The sequence below is a fragment of the Lepidochelys olivacea genome (genome assembly GCF_965140295.1).
Source record: "Lepidochelys olivacea isolate rLepOli2 genome assembly, chromosome: 1".
NCBI classification, from domain to species: domain Eukaryota; kingdom Metazoa; phylum Chordata; order Testudines; family Cheloniidae; genus Lepidochelys; species Lepidochelys olivacea.
Genome location: NC_140411.1, coordinates 206,568,745 through 206,589,518, shown reverse-complemented (window position 1 = coordinate 206,589,518; position 20,774 = coordinate 206,568,745). Strand labels below are relative to the sequence as shown.

Below are 20,774 nucleotides of genomic sequence, written 5' to 3'. Positions count from 1 at the left end.
GGCTGAAGCTCAAATGTGGCAGCAGCGTGATGAGAGGAGGCAGGATTCAATGCTGAGGCTGCTGGAGGGCCAAACCAGTATGCTCCAGTGTATGGTTGAGCTGCAGCAAAGGCAGCTGGAGCACAGACTGCCACTACAGCCCCTGTGTAACCAACCGCCCTCCTCCCCAAGTTCCATAGCCTCCACACCCAGACGCCCAAGAACGCGGTGGGGGGGGCCACTGGCCAACCAGCCACTCCGCCACAGAGGATTGCCCAAAAAAAAGAAGGCTGGCATTCAATAAATTTTAAAGTTGTAAACTTTTAAAGTGCTGTGTGGCATTTTCTTTCCCTCCTTCACTACCCCTCCTTGGCTACCTTGGTAGTCATCCCCCTATTTGTGTGATGAATGAATAACGAATGCATGACTGTGAAGCAGCAATGACTTTATTGCCTCTGCAAGCGGTGATCGAAGGGAGGAGGGGAGGGTGGTTAGCTTACAGGGAAGTAGAGTGAACCAAGGGGTGGCGGGTTTCATCAAGGAGAAACAAACAGAACTTTCACACCGTAGCCTGGCCAGTCATGAAACTGGTTTTCAAAGCTTCTCTGATGCGTACCGTGCCCTCCTGTGTTCTTCTAACCGCCCTGGTGTCTGGCTGTGCGTAACCAGCAGCCAGGCGATTTGCCTCAACCTCCCACCCCGCCATAAACGTCTCCCCCTTACTCTCACAGATATTGTGGAGCGCACAACAGCAAGCAGTAATAACGGTGGGAATATTGGTTTCACTGAGGTCTAAGCGAGTCAGTAAACTGCGCCAGCGCACTTTTAAACGTCCAAATGCACATTCTACCACCATTCTGCACTTGCTCAGCCTGTAGTTGAACAGCTCCTGACGACTGTCCAGGGTGCCTGTGTACGGCTTCATGCGCCATGGCATTAAGGGGTAGGCTGGGTCCCCAAGGATACATATAGGCATTTCAACATCCCCAACAGTTATTTTCTGGTCTGGGAAGAAAGTCCCTTCCTGCAGCTTTTGAAACAGACCAGAGTTCCTGAAGATGCGAGCGTCATGTACCTTTCCCGGCCATCCCACATTGATGTTGGTGAAACATCCCTTGTGATCCACCAGAACTTGCAGCACTATTGAAAAGTACCCCTTGCAGTTTATGTACTCGGCGGCTTGGTGCTCCGGTGCCAAGATAGGAATATGGGTTCCGTCTATAGCCCCACCACAGTTAGGGAATCCCATTGCAGCAAAGCCATCCACTATGACCTGCACATTTCCCAGGGTCACTACCCTTGATATCAGCAGATCTTTGATTGTGTTGGCTACTTGCATCACAGCAGCCCCAACAGTAGATTTGCCCACTCCATATTGATTCCCAACTGACCGGTAGCTGTCTGGCGTTGCAAGCTTCCAGAGGGCTATCGCCACTCGCTTGTGAACTGTGAGGGCTGCTCTCATCTTGGTATTCATGCGCCTCAGGGCAGGGGAAAGCAAGTCACAAAGTTCCATGAAAGTGCCCTTACGCATGCGAAAGTTTCGCAGCCACTGGGAATCGTCCCAGACCTGCAACACTATGCGGTCCCACCAGTCTGTGCTTGTTTCCCGAGCCCAGAATCGGCGTTCCACAGCATGAACCTGCCCCATTAGCACAATGATGCATGCATTGGCAGGGCCCATGCTTTCAGAGAAATCTGTGCCCATGTCCCGATCACTCACGTGACCGCGCTGACGTCGCCTCCTCGCCCGGTATCGCTTTGCCAGGTTCTGGTGCTGCATATACTGCTGGATAATGCATGTGGTGTTTAATGTGCTCCTAATTGCCAAAGTGAGCTGAGCGGCCTCCATGCTTGCCTTGGTATGGCGTCCGCACAGAAAAAAGGCGCGGAACGATTGTCTGCCGTTGCTCTGACGGAGGGAGGGGCGACTGACGACACGGCTTACAGGGTTGGCTTCAGGGAGCTAAAATCAACAAAGTGGGTGGCTTTACATCAAGGAGTATTTCAGGCAGGACTTCACGGAGGGTTCCAATAAGAAATGGTGCACCTAAGTTATTGTTCTTATTGGAACAAGGAGGTTAGCCTGGCCTCTGATTGATACATGGCTAGATTTACCTCGCTGCACCTTCTCTGTGAGTGACTGCAGTGTAACCTAGAGGAATGAGTCCCCTAGACGGGGGAGGAGGCAAATGAGTACAAAACAAATCTGGTCTATTTCTTGTTTTGATCCACTCCATCTATCTTTTACATCTTTGGCTGGCAGCAGACGGTGCAGAAGGACTGCATGCCATCCACATCTCATGGCTGCTCAGCAGAAGATGGTGCAGTAGGACTGCTAGCCATCCTCATCTCTTGCCTGCCCGGCAGAAGATGGTACAGTACGACTGCTAGCAATCTGTATCGCCTGCCTGCTCACCATAAGACGGTTCAATAGGACTGACTGCAGGACTAAAGAGAATGACCTGGTCAAGTCACTCCAAATTTAGTCCCTGCGCCCATGTCTGCTCAGGCGCTCCCAGCTGATGTGGCCAGGAGCACCTCGGACACGACAAGGACGGCTACCAGTCGTATTGCACCGTCTGCTGCCAGAAGGCAATGGGTTGCTGCTACTGTGTAGCAATGCCGTACCGCGTCTGCCAGCACCCAGGAGACATATGGTGACGGTTACCTGAGCGGGCTCCATGCTTGCCGTGGTATGGCGTCTGCACAGGTAACTCAGGAAAAAAGGCGCGAACCGATTGTCTGCCCTTGCTTTCACGGAGGGAGGGAGGGAAGGGGGGCCTGACGATATGTATCCAGAACCACCCGCGACAATGTTTTAGCCCCATCAGGCATTGGGATCTCAACCCAGAATTCCAATGGGCAGCGGAGACTGCGGGAACTGTGGGATAGCTATCCACAGTGCAACGCTCCGGAAGTCGACTCTAGCCTTGGTACTGTGGAAGCACTCCGCTGAGTTAATGCACTTAATGCACTTAGAGCATTTTCTGTGGGGACACACACACTCGAATATATAAAACCGATTTCTAAAAAACCAACTTCTATAAATTCGACCTTATTCCGTAGTGTAGACATACCCAAAGATGCCACAAGTACTCCTTTTCTTTTTGCGAATACAGACTAACATGGCTGCTACTCTGAAACCTATCATTGTACATTTTACAGTTCTTACTATCAGCAACAAGTTAGTTACAATCTTTAGCAATAACATCAGGTTTATCACAAGTGTACATTTATAATTATTTTTGTCATGCCAAGTCTTTGGTTTAGACAGATTATTCTTTAGGTCAGCTTGTTCAATGTCCTTCTTGAATCTTTGTTAGCTTTTTCTTGACCTCAGGGTCTTCCTTAACATAGGCTTTCAGTTTAACCACTTCCTTGATGTTTTGGTATTTTAGGGTTAATCTGTGGCTTTTTGCAAGGTTTAATCCTTCCTTTCCTCCCTGCCCAGTAGGGTCAAAATCTGAACTCTTTGGTGTAACAGAATCCATTGGCTGGCTGAGTACGTCCTCTTTGCTAATGGCTTTGGGCAAGTCTTTCTCTCCCAGTCAGTCAGGTAATTTGCATCAACACAGACACTAGCTTGTTTTCTATTTTTTCGATCCTCAAGTTTTACCAATTCCAAGGCTGGACTCTGTCTTAAAGAGATACCATCCATTTTCACTAGCATGTTAGACCTAATGTTCCTTTGTCCTTCCATTACCAACCTCTGCTTCCACATGGAATTAAATGTCTACAAATCATGTCCAAAATATCTAGAGATAAGAGTTTGCCTGCTCTGCCCTGCATCCTTGTAACCCAATCTTTCCTCAGTACCTGAGTCACAGACTGCTTACTTAAAGAATCAACATGGAGACATTCATGTTCCAACAACATTGTCTCCCCAACAAGCGGGTTAAGCTGATAGTGCTGTTTAAACTCCCTAACAATTTTTATTCCATCTGAAATCTCCGCAAAGCTATCCACAATGGATTTTTTTCAAAACAAATTCAGTGGATTCATTTTCATTTGAAAGACTTTGGCCACTAGGCACCAACACGCTTTCCTCAGAAGAGAGACTGTTTACTACCAACAGTCGTCCATCAAGAGTCATGGAAACAATTCCTTTTCACAGACTTCAAAGACTTCACCAAGAAATTCCTTTCCTTCTGCAATATCATGCTCTGCAACAGGTTCTTTCTGAGCTTTATTTATGTCCAGAACCAGCTTTGGCACAACAGACAAATCACCAAACTCTTTTTGAGTTTCACATACATCCAGAATTACCTCTGGCCCATCAGGAGGATTTTCACACAACTCCCTTTCAGGTAAACTGCTAGACTTCCTTGTCACAAGATTAGAAGCATTCTCCTCCTTGTTACAAGTTGCCACACTGTCAGTGGCTAACATAGTCAAATCACCTTCATGCTTTCCTTGTGCCCTGGCTATGATATCACCCTGATCAGACAAGGTTGTCATATCTTTACTCAGCAACTCACTAGCAATATGCAAAATAGGAGCACCAGAACTGCTTGGTCTGTGGGAGCTATTTGTGACCTCAACTGGATGCAACCCAGTAGCAATGTCATCATCCCTACAGATACAAATTTTGGACCACTTCCTTCCTGGGCTTTAGTTGTATCCAGAACCAACTTTGGGTCAACTGATAAATTTTCAACTGTCATAGGCTGACAGGCTTCTTCTCTCTGCTCTACAGACAGAAAAAAGCTGAAGAAACATTCCCCTTTAACAGACAAAGAGCTTGGGATATCATTTCCCTTGTCCCAGCACACATGGCTGTTCACAGACAATTGCTTGGAGATTGGGGTAGCTCCCTTCAGAGGCAAGTCATTACCCCTAACACACACAGGAACATTTCCTTCACTGTCACAATTCTCTACACTGGTAACAGGTAAGGTATATGGATACTCATGTTCCACTAACCTTGCCTTCCCAAACTGCTGATTAGACAAAGCTGCCTATGCTCATCTAAACTTACTTTGCTTTCCCCTCCCTTAGCAGTTTAGCTGTTGTTTTCCACAAATAGAGTCTTATTACACTGGGCTACTTTAAGCACATCACTTTTACCTGGGTCAGGCTTACTTTCCCAAGCTTTACTAGCCAACAATTTATCACTCACCAAGAATGTACCCCTTCCTTCCTCAGTTAGGGCTTTAACCTGATGACCAATTTTAATTTGCTCTAGAGAAACATCTTCCTGAGCCTTATCTAATGCCAGATTCACTTCTGAGATACCAGACAGACACTCCAAAATTTTTTCCACATATGCACTGCTTCTTTGCACAGATAAATAGCTATCTTCCTCAGACAGACATTTGGAGAAACCCTCCATAGGCAAATCCTTGCCCCTAGTAGACACAGGTTCAGGATTATTTCTTTGCTGTGACTGGTTTATGTCATCAACTTGACTGAACAAAGTTTTAATATCATCCCCAATCAAAAGATCCTTACGCAATAACTTTCTTACCCCAGCTGTAACTTCATGTTTAACACCATTCCATTCAAGATGGATTCTGGCTAAAGGCATACTTACAGTAAACTCACAAAAAGAAAAGGAGTACTTGTGGCACCTTAGAGACTAACCAATTTATTTGAGCATGAGCTTTCGTGAGCTACAGCTCACAGAGGATTACAATATTCACAATGACAGGTTTCAGAGTAACAGCCGTGTTAGTCTGTATTCGCAAAAAGAAAAGGAGTATTTGTGGCACCTTAGAGACTAACCAATTTATTTGAGCATGAGCTTTCGTGAGCTACAGCTCACTTCATCGGATGCATACCGTGGAAACTGCAGCAGACTTTATGTACACACAGAGATCATAAAACAATACCTCCTCCCACCCCACTGTCCTGCTGGTAATAGCTTATCTAAAGTGATCATCAAGTTGGGCCATTTCCAGCACAAATCCAGGTTTTCTCACCCTCCACCCCCACCCCCCACACAAACTCACTCTCCTGCTGGCAATAGCCCATCCAAAGTGATAACTCTCTACACAATGTGCATGAAAATCAAGGTGGGCCATTTCCTGCACAAATCCAGGTTCTCTCACCCCCCCACCCCCCTCCAAAAAACACACACACAAACTCACTTTCCTGCTGGCAATAGCTCATCCAAAGCGACCACTCCCCCCACAACGTGCATGACAATCAAGGTGGGCCATTTCCAGCACAAATCCAGGTTTTCTCACCCCCCCCACCCCCATACACACACAAACTTACTCTCCTGCTGGCAATAGCTCATCCAAACTGACCACTCTCCAAGTTTAAATCCAAGTTTAACCAGAACGTCGGGGGGTGGGGGGTAGGAAAAAACAAGGGGAAATAGGCTACCTTGCATAATGACTTAGCCACTCCCAGTCTCTATTTAAGCCTAAATTAATAGTATCCAATTTGCAAATGAATTCCAATTCAGCAGTTTCTCGCTGGAGTCTGGATTTGAAGTTTTTTTGTTTTAAGATAGCGACCTTCATGTCTGTGATTGCGTGACCAGAGAGATTGAAGTGTTCTCTGACTGGTTTATGAATGTTATAATTCTTGACATCTGATTTGTGTCCATTTATTCTTTTACGTAGAGACTGTCCAGTTTGACCAATGTAAATGGCAGAGGGGCATTGCTGGCACATGATGGCATATATCACATTGGTGGATGTGCAGGTGAACGAGCCTCTGATAGTGTGGCTGATGTTATTAGGCCCTGTGATGGTGTCCCCTGAATAGATATGTGGGCACAGTTAGCAACGGGCTTTGTTGCAAGGATAAGTTCCTGGGTTAGTGGTTCTGTTGTGTGGTATGTGGTTGTTGGTGAGTATTTGCTTCAGGTTGCGGGGCTGTCTGTAGGCAAGGTTTGTGAGAGTGTTGGGTCATCCTTTAGGATAGGTTGTAGGTCCTTAATAATGCGTTGGAGAGGTTTTAGTTGGGGGCTGAAGGTGACGGTTAGTGGCGTTCTGTTATTTTCTTTGTTCGGCCTGTCCTGTAGTAGGTAACTTCTGGGAACTCTTCTGGCTCTATCAATCTGTTTCTTCACTTCCGCAGGTGGGTATTGCAGTTGTAAGAAAGCTTGACAGAGATCTTGTAGGTGTTTGTCTCTGTCTGAGGGGTTGGAGCAAATGCGGTTGTATCGCAGAGCTTGGCTGTAGACGATGGATCGTGTGGTGTGGTCAGGGTGAAAGCTGGAGGCATGTGGGTAGGAATAGCGGTCAGTAGGTTTCCGGTATAGGGTGGTGTTTATGTGACCATTGTTTATTAGCACTGTAGTGTCCAGGAAGTGGATCTTTTGTGTGGACTGGACCAGGCTGAGGTTGATGGTGGGATGGAAGTTGTTGAAATCATGGTGGAATTCCTCAAGGGCTTCTTTTCCATGGGTCCAGATGATGAAGATGTCATCAATATAGCGCAAGTAGAGTAGGGGCTTTAGGGGACGAGAGCTGAGGAAGCGTTGTTCTAAATCAGCCATAAAAATGTTGGCATACTGTGGGGCCATGTGGGTACCCATAGCAGTGCCGCTGATATGAAGGTATACATTGTCCCCAAATGTAAAATAGTTATGGGTGAGGACAAAGTCACAAAGTTCAGTCACCAGGTTAGCCGTGACATTATCGGGGATAGTGTTCTTGACGGCTTGTAGTCCATCTTTGTGTGGAATGTTGGTGTAGAGGGCTTCTACATCCATAGTGGCCAGGATGGTGCTATCAGGAAGATCACCGATGGATTGAAGTTTCCTCAGGAAGTCAGTGGTGTCTCGAAGGTAGCTGGGAGTGCTGGTAGCATAGGGCCTGAGGAGGGAGTCTACATAACCAGACAATCCTGCTGTCAGGGTGCCAGTGCCTGAGATGATGGGGCGCCCAGGATTTCCAGGTTTATGGATCTTGGGTAGTAGATAGAATATCCCAGCTCGGGGTTCCAGGGGTGTGTCTGTGCGGATTTGATCTTGTGCTTTTTCAGGAAGTTTCTTGAGCAAATGCTGTAGTTGCTTTTGGTAACTCTCAGTGGGATCAGAGGGTAATGGCTTGTAGAAAGTGGTGTTGGAGAGCTGCCGAGCAGCCTCTTGTTCATATTCCGACCTATTCATGATGACAACAGCACTTCCTTTGTCAGCCTTTTTTGATTATGATGTCAGAGTTGTTTCTGAGGCTGTGGATGGCATTGCGTTCCGCATGGCTGAGGTTATGGGGCAAGTGATGCTGCTTTTCCAATTCCAACTTCCATCCATCGGTGATCTTCCTGATAGCACCATCCTGGCCACTATGGATGTAGAAGCCCTCTACACCAACATTCCACACAAAGATGGACTACAAGCCGTCAAGAACACTATCCCCGATAATGTCACGGCTAACCTGGTGACTGAACTTTGTGACTTTGTCCTCACCCATAACTATTTTACATTTGGGGACAATGTATACCTTCATATCAGCGGCACTGCTATGGGTACCCACATGGCCCCACAGTATGCCAACATTTTTATGGCTGATTTAGAACAACGCTTCCTCAGCTCTCGTCCCCTAAAGCCCCTACTCTACTTGCGCTATATTGATGACATCTTCATCATCTGGACCCATGGAAAAGAAGCCCTTGAGGAATTCCACCATGATTTCAACAACTTCCATCCCACCATCAACCTCAGCCTGGTCCAGTCCACACAAGAGATCCACTTCCTGGACACTACAGTGCTAATAAACAATGGTCACATAAACACCACCCTATACCGGAAACCTACTGACCGCTATTCCTACCCACATGCCTCCAGCTTTCACCCTGACCACACCACACGATCCATCGTCTACAGCCAAGCTCTGCGATACAACCGCATTTGCTCCAACCCCTCAGACAGAGACAAACACCTACAAGATCTCTGTCAAGCTTTCTTACAACTGCAATACCCACCTGCGGAAGTGAAGAAACAGATTGATAGAGCCAGAAGAGTTCCCAGAAGTTACCTACTACAGGACAGGCCTAACAAAGAAAATAACAGAACGCCACTAACCGTCACCTTCAGCCCCCAACTAAAACCCCTCCAACGCATTATTAAGGACCTACAACCTATCCTAAAGGATGACCCAACACTCTCACAAACCTTGCCTACAGACAGCCCCGCAACCTGAAGCAAATACTCACCAACAACCACATACCACACAACAGAACCACTAACCCAGGAACTTATCCTTGCAACAAAGCCCGTTGCTAACTGTGCCCACATATCTATTCAGGGGATACCATCACAGGGCCTAATAACATCAGCCACACTATCAGAGGCTCGTTCACCTGCACATCCACCAATGTGATATATGCCATCATGTGCCAGCAATGCCCCTCTGCCATTTACATTGGTCAAACTGGACAGTCTCTACGTAAAAGAATAAATGGACACAAATCAGATGTCAAGAATTATAACATTCATAAACCAGTCAGAGAACACTTCAATCTCTCTGGTCACGCAATCACAGACATGAAGGTCGCTATCTTAAAACAAAAAAACTTCAAATCCAGACTCCAGCGAGAAACTGCTGAATTGGAATTCATTTGCAAATTGGATACTATTAATTTAGGCTTAAATAGAGACTGGGAGTGGCTAAGTCATTATGCAAGGTAGCCTATTTCCCCTTGTTTTTTCCTACCCCCCCCCGGACGTTCTGGTTAAACTTGGATTTAAACTTGGAGAGTGGTCAGTTTGGATGAGCTATTGCCAGCAGGAGAGTGAGTTTGTGTGTGTGTTTTTTGGAGTGGGGTGGGGGGGTGAGAGAACCTGGATTTGTGCAGGAAATGGCCCACCTTGATTATCATGCACATGTTGTCACTTTGGATGGGCTATAACCAGTAGGAGAGTGAGTTTGTGTGTGGGGGGGTGGAGGGTGAGAAAACCTGGATTTGTGCTGGAAATGGCCCAACTTGATGATCACTTTAGATAAGCTATTACCAGCAGGACAGTGGGGTGGGAGGAGGTATTGTTTTATGATCTCTGTGTGTATATAAAGTCTGCTGCAGTTTCCACGGTATGCATCCGATGAAGTGAGCTGTAGCTCACGAAAGCTCATGCTCAAATAAATTGGTTAGTCTCTAAGGTGCCACAAGTACTCCTTTTCTTTTTGCGAATATTCACAATCTTATTTGGTAAATAATATTCCTCTTTGACAAGATCTGCTGTAACAAGAGTGATGTTAGAAGCTGTAATGTTCCCTGAACAGCTTTTACCATTGATTTTTACATTCTCTGCACAAGTTATGGGGTTACCTTCACCTGACCTCACAGTAAAAGCATTTACATAAAAGGTGGCAGTGTTGGGGTAAATTTGGTCACACACAGTCAACTGCTTAGAGTCAAACAACATACCAACGTTCTTGCAAACTGAATAGATTCTATCCCCATCTTTGTTGTTGAGAGGAGCTGGATTTTCAGGATGATTCAGTTCCTGTTGTTCCTTTATTCTTTTGAGTTGGAGCTTAAGTCTGTCCACTTTTGCCTTAGCTTCTAGTTCCTGCAATCAAATATATGCTATTATTTGTTGATATTCAAAACACAGGTGTTCTCTTTCAGTAGCTTCTCCTTCCATATCAGCTATTTTTTGCTTTTGTTCAAGTTCTAGCAGCTGGTTTCTTATTGCAACCATTTTCGCTGGGTCTGCTTCCTTATCGCTGGCAATTAACAGATTTTTCAGTACCTGCTCTGGGGCCTTTTTCTTAAAAGACAACCCCCTCTGTGAGCACAATTCTTCCAGGCTTTTTCTGTCAGGATCTTGATCATGAGTCACTCACTGTAACTGATTTTTAACCCTTAATCTCTCCAATATCAAAATTAAATTTTGACAAGCATGGGGTTCTGATCCAAAAACCCAATTAACCTGTGGTAATGTGTGTCCAAGCACAACTATGCCACTGTGACCGGGGTCCTAGTGCGGGCCAGCTGTGGTCACTCAGTTAGGGTGAACTGCAAAGAATGGGGCAGGCAATCCTTATAAAGCTGGTGGATATTCCAATACCTAGATTTACCAAGCCAGCATAAAACAGCTTCTTTATTACCTCACTGGTTACTCAGAAGTCGAAACAACACAGTTCCCTTAAAATGATCCAGCCTCAGGCCTCCATCCAGGTACTCATATTTTCAAATATGAAAATTTCTGTAAATCTTGTTTCATCATAGAAAAGAAAAGGTTCTACCCCAATCCCAAAGGATTGGACATATTATCTCCCAGGTTATTGAATATTCCAGATCTTACCCAAATACATGCTACAGCCAATTCTTATTAACTAAACTAAAATGTATTAAAAAACAAAAGAGAGAGTATGGTTAAAAGATCAATATACATACAGACATGAGTTCAATTCATTTAGGGGCAGAGATGGTGAGCTTTGTGGTTGCAAAGAGTTCCTTTAGAATTCAGTTCATAGGTCATATTTCATATGTCCAAATCTCATATTCGGGGTTTACCAGCATAAGTGGGACCTCAGACTTGCGACTCAAACTTCCCCTGACAAAGCCTAAACAGATCTGAGATGACAGAATCAGGACCCAAGGATCCTTTATACAATTTCATGTCTTTTGACAAGTTGGAATTCCTCAGGGAACAAAAGGTAATTAGGATGACTTTGAAGGAGGTCCATTAACATAAGGCTATTTGCTTGTTCCTCCACCATTCACAGTACATTTCAGAGAGAGATGAATACCATGATATCCCATGTTTACAATTCATTTAAATGATAGGAACTTCTTTTGACCTCTGAATTATCAGAATACAGCATAGACAGGGACTGTTGATTACATTGTGGACCATACTTATATGTATGTAAATACACAAAATCACAAACATCTCCCCATATGTCTTCTGTGGGTTATTTATTTTGCAGAATGTTTAACCCTTTCTAGCTATGCGTCACAACCACATTTTACAGATGGGAAAAACTGTAACAGACAGAATTAAGCCAACATTTTCAGAAGTAACCTCTCATTTGGAGTGCCTGGAGTTTTTGGATGCCCTAGTTGAAACACCTAAGTCCTGATTTTTTTTCAGAGATGTTGAACAACATACAGCTCCCATTGCCTTTAACTGGGTCTATGGGGACTCAACAACTCTGAAAACTACACTCAAAGCATCTCGTCCTAAAACCAAGGAACCTAAAGCTCACTCTTCAAAATTTTGGTCTGACTTGTCCATGGTCACATACAGTCAGTGGCAGAGCTGAGAATAGAAGTCAGTTGTCATGACTGGGGCATGGGCAGTCTGACCTAGTGGAGGAGTTGGGTTTGGTCAGATGCCAGGAGGTCAGTCAGAGACAGGGCAGACCAAGAGTCAGGTGTCAGGAGGCAGGCAGGGTCAGGTTACTGGGGTTGGGTGTCAGGTTACTGACAGCAATCAAATAGTGAGGCCAAGGATGAACGAGGGTCGGAAACTGGAGTCTAGGATCTATTGCTAGCAGGGTCTGAAGTAGAAGCAGGGAGGTTGCTCAGACTGCTCCCCATCATCGCTTCCTGGTTTTATATACTGGTATCAGCCCACCCGGTGGCTATCAGGGGCTGCCAGTCAGGTCCTTTGGGGAAAGTACTTCCTGCTAAGTCTAGTTTTGTGGGGTCCTCCCAAGCACACCTAGCCCAAGCCTCTAGTGGTGATGTGGAGGCATCAGTAGCCCAGAAAACCCATGGTCTGAGATTCTAGCCTTGCAGGTTCTTACACCAGGAGTCTTGGGTAAAAACAACGTAGGCTTGTCTACATGAACATTAAGGGCAGCTCTGCACTTAAAGCTGCTGTAGCGGTTTAGTGAAGATGGTAGTGCGCAGATGGGAGAGGTTCTCCCATCGGCGTAGTTAATCCACCTCCGTGAGAGGTGGTAACTACGTCGACAGGAGAATCTCTCCTGTTGACGTAGCACAGTCCATCCCAGGGGTTAGGTAGGTATCACTGTGCTGCTCAGGGATGTGGATTTTTTCACACCCCTGAGCGATGTAGTTATATTGATGTAAGTTTGAAATGTACACCTGGCCTTAGTTTGCAGCAAGCTGGGTGTGACTTTACCCCATACTAACCAGCTCTGGCCTAACTGTCCATGAGGACACTGCTGACATGCATTAATAGTTTGTTAGGTTTGATCTAGTCCTCTTTGAAATGGGACTAAGTCAAAGCTCACTAACAAACTGTTAATGTATGTCAGCAAAATCCACACAAATTGTTAGTGCATGGCTGGCTAGTGTGAGGTAGAGTCACACCCTAGCTTGCTGCAAACTGATTGTTCATATAGACAAGTGCTATATCTCACTGAATCTGCCAGGGCTGTCGGAGTGCACTTGAAGAGAAGTATGTAGCGCAAAACTCTGTCCTTGATGATGTGCCACTGACTGACTTTCACTAACTGATACTGAGGGCATGTCTGCACTGGCAGAACTACAGCACCGGGAGTTACAGCGCTGCTCAGCGAGCATTGAAAGGAAACCACTGTTGTGTGTTCACACTGTCAGCTGCCTGTGCAATAGCATGTTCACATTTGTGGCACTTGCAGTGGTATTCGGAGCGGTGCACTCTAGGCAGCTATCCCACAGAGCATCTCTTCCTCTTCTGCCGCTAAGAGTTGTGGGAAGGCGGAGGGGGTCGCAGAGCATCTTGGGTCCTCTCTCAGTGCCCTGTGATGAATAGCTTCGCATCCCAGCAATCCCTGGGCTTCTGTCCACATTTGGCACCATCTTTCAACGGTTTCTGTATTACGCGCCCTGCTTCTTTGGGCTGCAGGAATGAATCCCGAACTGTTGACCTACTGGCTGCTTGCTCTGACCAACATGTCATGAGTGGCAGTGGAGTTATTCCTTAAAGTACAAAGGCAAGAGAAGTGCAACATTGATCTCACCACACGTCTTAGCTACGACATGAGATTGCTAGTGGCATTCACGGAGGTGCTGACTACAGTGGAACACCGCTTTTGGGCTCAGGAAACAAGCACTGAGTGGTGGGATCATATCATGATGCACATCTTGGATGATAAACAGTGGTTGCAGAACTTTCAGATGAGGAAAGCCATGTTCATGGGACTGTGTGATGAGCTCGCCCCAACCCTGCGGCACAAGGACATGGGAATGAGAGCTGCCCTGCTGTTCGAGAAGTGGGTGGCTATTGCCATCTGGAAGCTGGCAACTCCAGACTGCTACTGATCGGTTGCTAACCAGTTTGGAGTAGGAAAGTTGACCACTGGACTCGTGGTGACAGAAGTCTGCAGGGCCATTAATCTCATCCTGCTGTGAAAGACCGTGACTCTGGGCAACATGTGTGACATTGTGGATGGCTTTGTACAAATGGGCTTCCCTAACTACGGGGGGGTGGGGGGGGCGGTCAATAGATGGCATGCATATTCCAATTCTGGCACCAGGCCACCTAGCCACCAAGTACATTAATCGCAAGGGGTATTTCTCTATGGTTCTCCAGGCGCTTGTGGATCACCGTGGGCGTTTCACAGACATTAACTCAGGCTGGTCCGGAAAGGTTCATGACACACACATCTTTCAGAACACTGGCCTGTTCAGGAAACTGGAAGCAGGGACTTTCTTCCCAGACCAGAAAATCACCGTAGGGGAAGTCAAAATGCCCGTTTTGATCCTGGGAGACCCTGCCTACCCCTTGATGCCGTGGCTTATGAAGCCATACACAGAGCAACTTGACAGCAACAAGGAGCAGTTCATCAACAGGCTGAACAAGTGCAGAATGACTGTCGACTGTGCTTTTGGCATTTTAAAAGCCCGCTGGCGGTGCCTCTACGGGAAGCTGGACCTGGCCGATGACGATATTCCTATGCTTATAGCTGTGTGCTGTACGCTCCATAATATTTGTGAAGGGAAGGGTGAAAGCTTTACTCAGGGCTGAACCTCTGAGGCTTAGCGCCTGGAGGCTAAGTTTGAACAGCCAGAGACCGGGGCTATTAGAGGGGAGCAGTGCAGGGTCATAAGGATCAGGGATGCCTTGAGGCAGCAATTTGAAGCTCAAAGCCACTGATATTTGTTGCTATACTCAGGAGTGCGGTGCTTGTAATGCTAGGAGGTGATTGGTGCAGACAATGCAATATGTGCGTTTAACATAATTGTATGTTGCTTTGCAGGGCTCTTTTTGCTTTCACTTAGTAGAATGAAGATTGCTTTCAAACCAACAATTCTTTTATTAAAAAACAACAATCAGAGGAGAGAGTCAAACTGAAAAAAACCATCAGCAGTGAGGGGGATGGGGGAAGGGAAGGTCCCAGGAGGAGGAGGAGAAGGGGTCCTGGGATGGCTAAAGATTTGTGTTTTTCCAGGGATCATATCCAACCTTCTCCTTTGGAGTACAATGCAGTGGGTACTATGCTTCAGCAGGGCCAAACTACAGAGGGATGGGTGTTGTGGGTAGTGGGATTCCGCAGTGTTGGACTGTGAGGGGTGAGAAGTGGAATGCCATGGGTATAGACTGGAACCAGGTGATTGATAAGAGGGTGTCTGGAGGGAGCATGAGAAAGAGTTTTGCGACAGCGGCTGCAGGGGAGGGCAGGCACAGATCTGCTCGGTTTGAAGAGCAAGTATCTCCTGGAGCGTGTCTGCTTGGCACTCCATAACCTTTAAGAGCCGCTCTGTGGCTTCATTCTGGCATGCCGCGTTCTCCTTTTGGTCCCTCTTCTCGCTGTCCTACCACTCCTTCAATTCCTGTTTCTTGGCAGTGAAGTGCATCATAACATCATCCAGAAAGTCCTCCTTAGTTCTTCGTGGCCACTTTATAATTCTGCACAGCCGTTTAGCCGCCAATAGCAAAAAGGGAGGCTGGGCTCCCAAGGTCATCTCTGTGAAGTTTAAACGCAGCATTTTGCAGAAGCAGTATTGTTTGCAACACAGAACACTGATTCAGTGATTTAAAACACCGCCAGTACTCACACACCTGTCACTAACTTGCTGACCTCAGGCAAGCACACATGAGCCACAAGATGAGTAGTGAGTGAGTAGCCACAGGGGCAGGGTAACTCACTTTTCCCAGACCCTGCTGAACACTGGGCATGTGTCTTGTGGGGAGCCAGCACTGTAGAGGGGGCCTCATAATCATTCCTGTCCCCATGCTTTCCACAGGATGTGATCATTATGGAAGATATCTCACTGTTGAGGGTGAGCAGGGACTCAAGAGAGGGTCTTCTCCAAGCCTGCGGCTTTCGCCCTGGCTCCTATGCAGCTCACCTGTGTGCAGCAATGGTCTTCTCTGCCCTCCCCCCAGTCCTGTGATGGCACAGTGGCGTGGGAAAGTTACCATTAATGGGGCAAGAAACAAAGCAGCTCTGCCCAGTATCTCCACAAGAGTTTCCTGGAGCTCTCTGAGGGAGATTCCTGTGAAGTGAGGGAGTCTATCAACAGCCTGTTCTGCCGCTCAGACTAGGCATGCGGTGGGAGACAAGCCTGCTTTCTGCAACCCTCCTTCCCCCCACCAACTCGCTTCAGCTATTCCCAAAATCAAATCCACTTACCAGGGGCCTTCTCTCCTGTTTGCGCGTCGCCAACATCCGACAGCAGTGACTGGCTAGCCTCCTCCGGGGTAGAAAAGAGCTGGCTGTATGCATCTCTGATCTCCGAGTCATCCTCTGAGTCCCCCACTCCACATCCTCCTCCAAGATTTCCTCCTCCTGGCTCAGTCCACTTTCAACTGGCACGTGAGCCACCGAAGTATTCACAGTGGTCTTCGCAGTGGAGGTGGGGTTGCCACAGAGTATCATGTCCAGCTCTTTGTAGAACTGGCAGCTCGTGGGCGCAGCACCGGAGCAGCAGTTTGCCTCCCGCGCCTTGTGGTAGGCGTTCCACAGCTCCTTCACTTTGACCCTGCACTGCAGTATGTCCCGGTGATGGCCCCTTTCTGTCAGGCATCGTGAAATCTGTCCGTAGGTCTCACAGCTCCTATGGCTGGAGCGCAGCTAGGATTGGACAGCCTCCTCTCCCCAAATGCTGATGAGGTAGAGCAGCTCAGCATTGCTCCAAGTGGAGGATTGCCTGCTGCATGGAGCAGGCACGGCCACCTGGAAAGATGTGCTTAGACCACTGCATGGGTCACCGAGCAAACAGGAAGGGGACTTCCAAAATTTCCAAGGAATTTACAAGATGGGGCTGATGGTTGGTCACCTGAGGGCAGGGCAGTAGAGTTTAAACCGATGACCGGAGAGGTGAGAACAGTCCTTGTGGGATACCTCCCAGAGGCCAATTGCAGCACTGTAATCGACCACGGTGTCTACACTGGCACTGTGGTGCTGTAGCCCTGGCGCAGAAATTTGTACTCCCCTCATTGGGGTGGGTTTTTTTAGAGCGTACGAACTGTGCAGTTTCTGTGCACTAAGTGGCTTGGCAGTGTGTACATCTTGGGAGTTGGTGTGTACACCTCAGAAAGCTGCTTTAGTGCGCAGAAACTTGCCAGTATAGACAGGGCCTGAGATAGGTGTAAGAAGTGCATGTCTTCGGACACAGTGACAGTGTGATGGAGAGGTCTGTGGGTGTTGCTGGGGAGGAGGGCTTGGAAGATGGTGCTAGGCAGATTAACCTAGATAAGGATGATAGAAGCTGCACTTGAAGAATCTCTACAAGGACAGAGGCTATGGGGGCTCAGGTGAAAATCTTTTTTGTGTTTATGAGGCTCTTAATCTTTCATAATGCAGACTTACTGTTATTATTGTTCATTATTCGTATTGTGGTAGCACCTTTGGCATGTTGCCCTCCTGGATCTATCTGAACGCCTCCAGGATAGACTGCTGTGTGCTTTAAAAGATAGAGAGAAGCTCTCCGCACACTCAGAAAGGTGGGGGGGGGCATGGAGGAGGAGGAGCATGTAGGAAGGGACGAGGGAGTGGCCTGTGGGGTGGAAAAAACCGGAAAGTGTTGACTTAATTTTTTTTTCCGTTGCTCCCTGCAGTGTTGAGCTGACTCTTTCCTGGCATGTACGAGGCAATAAAGGCCTCTTTGTGGTGTGGGGTTTCATGGCTGAGAAGTGCCTGCCATTCACACAGGAATCTCCATAACACAGCACAGAGTGACTCCTCTACAGGAAAGAGAGCAGCAGCAGTAAGTAGATCTAATGTGCTTGCTTCCTCTTGGTTTGAAAAGATAAAAGGAGGGGGTGTTGGTTTGGCGGGGGTTGGTGGAAGCTTAATAGCCAGTGAATTCAGTCCCTTTCTGGGTGCAGATGGAAAAGTTGGTTGAAAAGATTTTCTTTCGGAAAAGGTGGAGAGGAAATTTTAAGCTTAGTGTGTAAGGAAGTGTCCTAAAGCGGTGACACGAATTAGAGTTAGCTTAATGGCAAACTAAAACATGTATTGACCTGAAAAAACCAGTGAGAAGGGGCTGGAATAAGCATTTAAAGAACTCAGAAGCTTGGACTGTCCTGCATGATAAGCAGATACCATAAGTTAGTATTTCTATTGAGTTGCCTGTAAAGAGATCACCTCCTTCTTGGAAGGTGTGGGCCAGAATGTCATTTTGTTAGTCCGTGCTGCCCTCGGCAATAACCTTGTTTCTACTTTCGGGATCCAGTTTGAGTACAGATGTTGAATCGTAAACTGCAGAATTCTGATCTGATAAACACTGTCCCAAGAACTCCTTTATACTTTGGTCCCTGCTACAGCATGTGTGGACCAAATGTGTTTTTCAGTATAGGTTGAATTTTATCCTGTCTTCTGCAGGTGTGGAAGGTCCTCTTTTAGTGGAACTGGTGTATTTCCACTGAGCAGGGGGTATTTGGCATCTCCTGTACAGCATGGAGCCCATTTTCATGGAGCTGTCAGCATGCTGTCATGCAAGACATGAAGAAGACAGTGGTTGGAAGGTTGGGGCTAGATTGTGCAGAAAAGGTCAGGGTCAGAGAATTTGCCACTATATGGTTCCCCTAATTGCTCTGCTGCTGCTCCCCATCCAGATTGCTATGTGGGATTCTTCCCCCTCTCCAGTGCTTAGCTGAATTACTTGGGCTGGAAAATGGGGAGAGATCTTTTCTCTGCAGGAGCCCCTTGTGGATACACTAACTCAGTGTGTGAGTATGCAAATGTCACTGGTATGTGTTATACCTGGAGGATGGGCAAATTAATTTGTTCCTTTTGGCAGGGTTGGCTGCAGTTCTGTATAGAGATGTGGTTTGCAATACATATCCTGGTATTTGTCTGTCTTGAAAAGGAGTGTCTGATGCACATAGTTCTCAAAAATTTGATAGTACTGTTCGTAAAGCCATTGACTTTCGTGTTCTGGCTAAATTCAAATTTGGATACTTATGTTTTACCTCCTTGTATTTTCCCATGGAGTTTCAGTTGCATATAATGGTGTTCTTTGCTTCCTGTCCTAAACTGCAGTATGTTTTTGCTGTGCACTAGTAAACATTCTACCACAGTTATGATTACACTTCATCGGCAGGGGGAAGTGATTCCTTTTCATATAGTTTGTGAAGTTATTGTACAAAATGAATAAAATGTTAAGGCTCTGCATGTTTCTCAATTATCTCTGCCCACCGTATGCAGGTTTATCTATTGTGAGAGGAGTTTATCTAACTGCAAAGTCAACAGTTATATCTTGGTATCCATATTTATGAGAAATAATTGTCCTGCATTAAAATACATAGATGCTGGCAGAACCACATTTGCAGGGCCTTGGAGGTATGAGTTCTTGCTGTAAAGTTTATATGATAGTATGCTAGCTGACCAGGGCTGGATTAACCTTTTGTGGGCCCTGGTGCCAAACATATTTGTGGGCCCCCTTGTAGTCACTGTGGGCTCCGAGTGTGGGCCTGATGGGCGGTGCCATAGTATACCTGGTGCTGAATCTCAGAGACATATTTCATTTTGATCACTCACACCTCTTCATGACGGTATGCATTGCCATACACAGTTCCCTCAGCCCCCAGTTTTTCACATTGAGCTGTACACCCATGTGGGTTTACCAGTGTCCATAGTGAGTAGAACTTTCATAGTGATCAGGGGAAACTTCCCACAGATTTATCTCCTTCCTCATTCAGACCTTCTATGTCTCCAGTACCACCCTATGTCACCAGTCACCGTATGTGGTTCTGGACTCAGCTCAATAAAGTTCCACAGCCAGCAGATACCTGATCAATTCTGACAAATGCCTCCCTCGGCACACATCCTGCCACATACATACATATAATATAACTATATAAAACTATATATTTATAAATAAAAATTTTATATATATATGAATAAACACATCTCATTACATTTCCTATACATTGCATTACACATTTTTGGATTGGCTTGGTTACTTTGCAGGAACCAATCATTGTCCACGCTTGACTTACTCTTTACCTCATCTCTACATTCCTAACTTATCTTGTTTATAGTAAATGGTTCTTTGGGTGTTCTCCCTCTTATCTTAGCTGGCTCAGTCATTCTCTCTTTTTAGCCTACAATATAAGGTGAATGGGGAAACTGAGTCATGCACAGTCTTTCATTAAAATAAAGAGTTCCCCAGTTCTCCAGTCTGGACTAGTAAATGTGGAAGAAATGCAAAAGAAAATTATTTCTACACAAGTATGTTGGGGTTCCCTCCGTGGCCTCTTTCAACTCAGCGTCCCAAGAACTCTGTCTGACTCCAGACTTCATCGCTCAAGTATCTTTATTTGGCATATCCCAGTGCTACGCTGACTGAGTTAGTCAGACTGAAATTGCGAGTGGGGGAGAAGCAGAGTACATCAGAGCTCCAAACTTACTCAGAAACTCCCTCCTTTTATTTATTTGTATTATATATATATTGTTGAAATAAACTCAGACTTGCTAAGGTGATCGGTGAGTTACAGGATGAATTGAAGCCTAAATCCCCAGTCCAGAGGGAGAGGGTATGCG

At 46.4% G+C, this 20,774-nt stretch overlaps 1 protein-coding gene across 1 annotated transcript in view; it reads left to right on the top strand.

Annotated features, from left to right (window-relative positions):
* Nucleotides 1-20,774, top strand: part of B4GALT4 (beta-1,4-galactosyltransferase 4) — an 86,909-nt gene that overhangs the window by 19,917 nt on the left and 46,218 nt on the right. Inside the window, exon 2 of the mRNA XM_084617890.1 lies at nt 17,846-17,994. The gene's annotated coding sequence lies outside the window, so the exon portion shown is untranslated. The remainder of the gene's footprint in view (nt 1-17,845; nt 17,995-20,774) is intronic.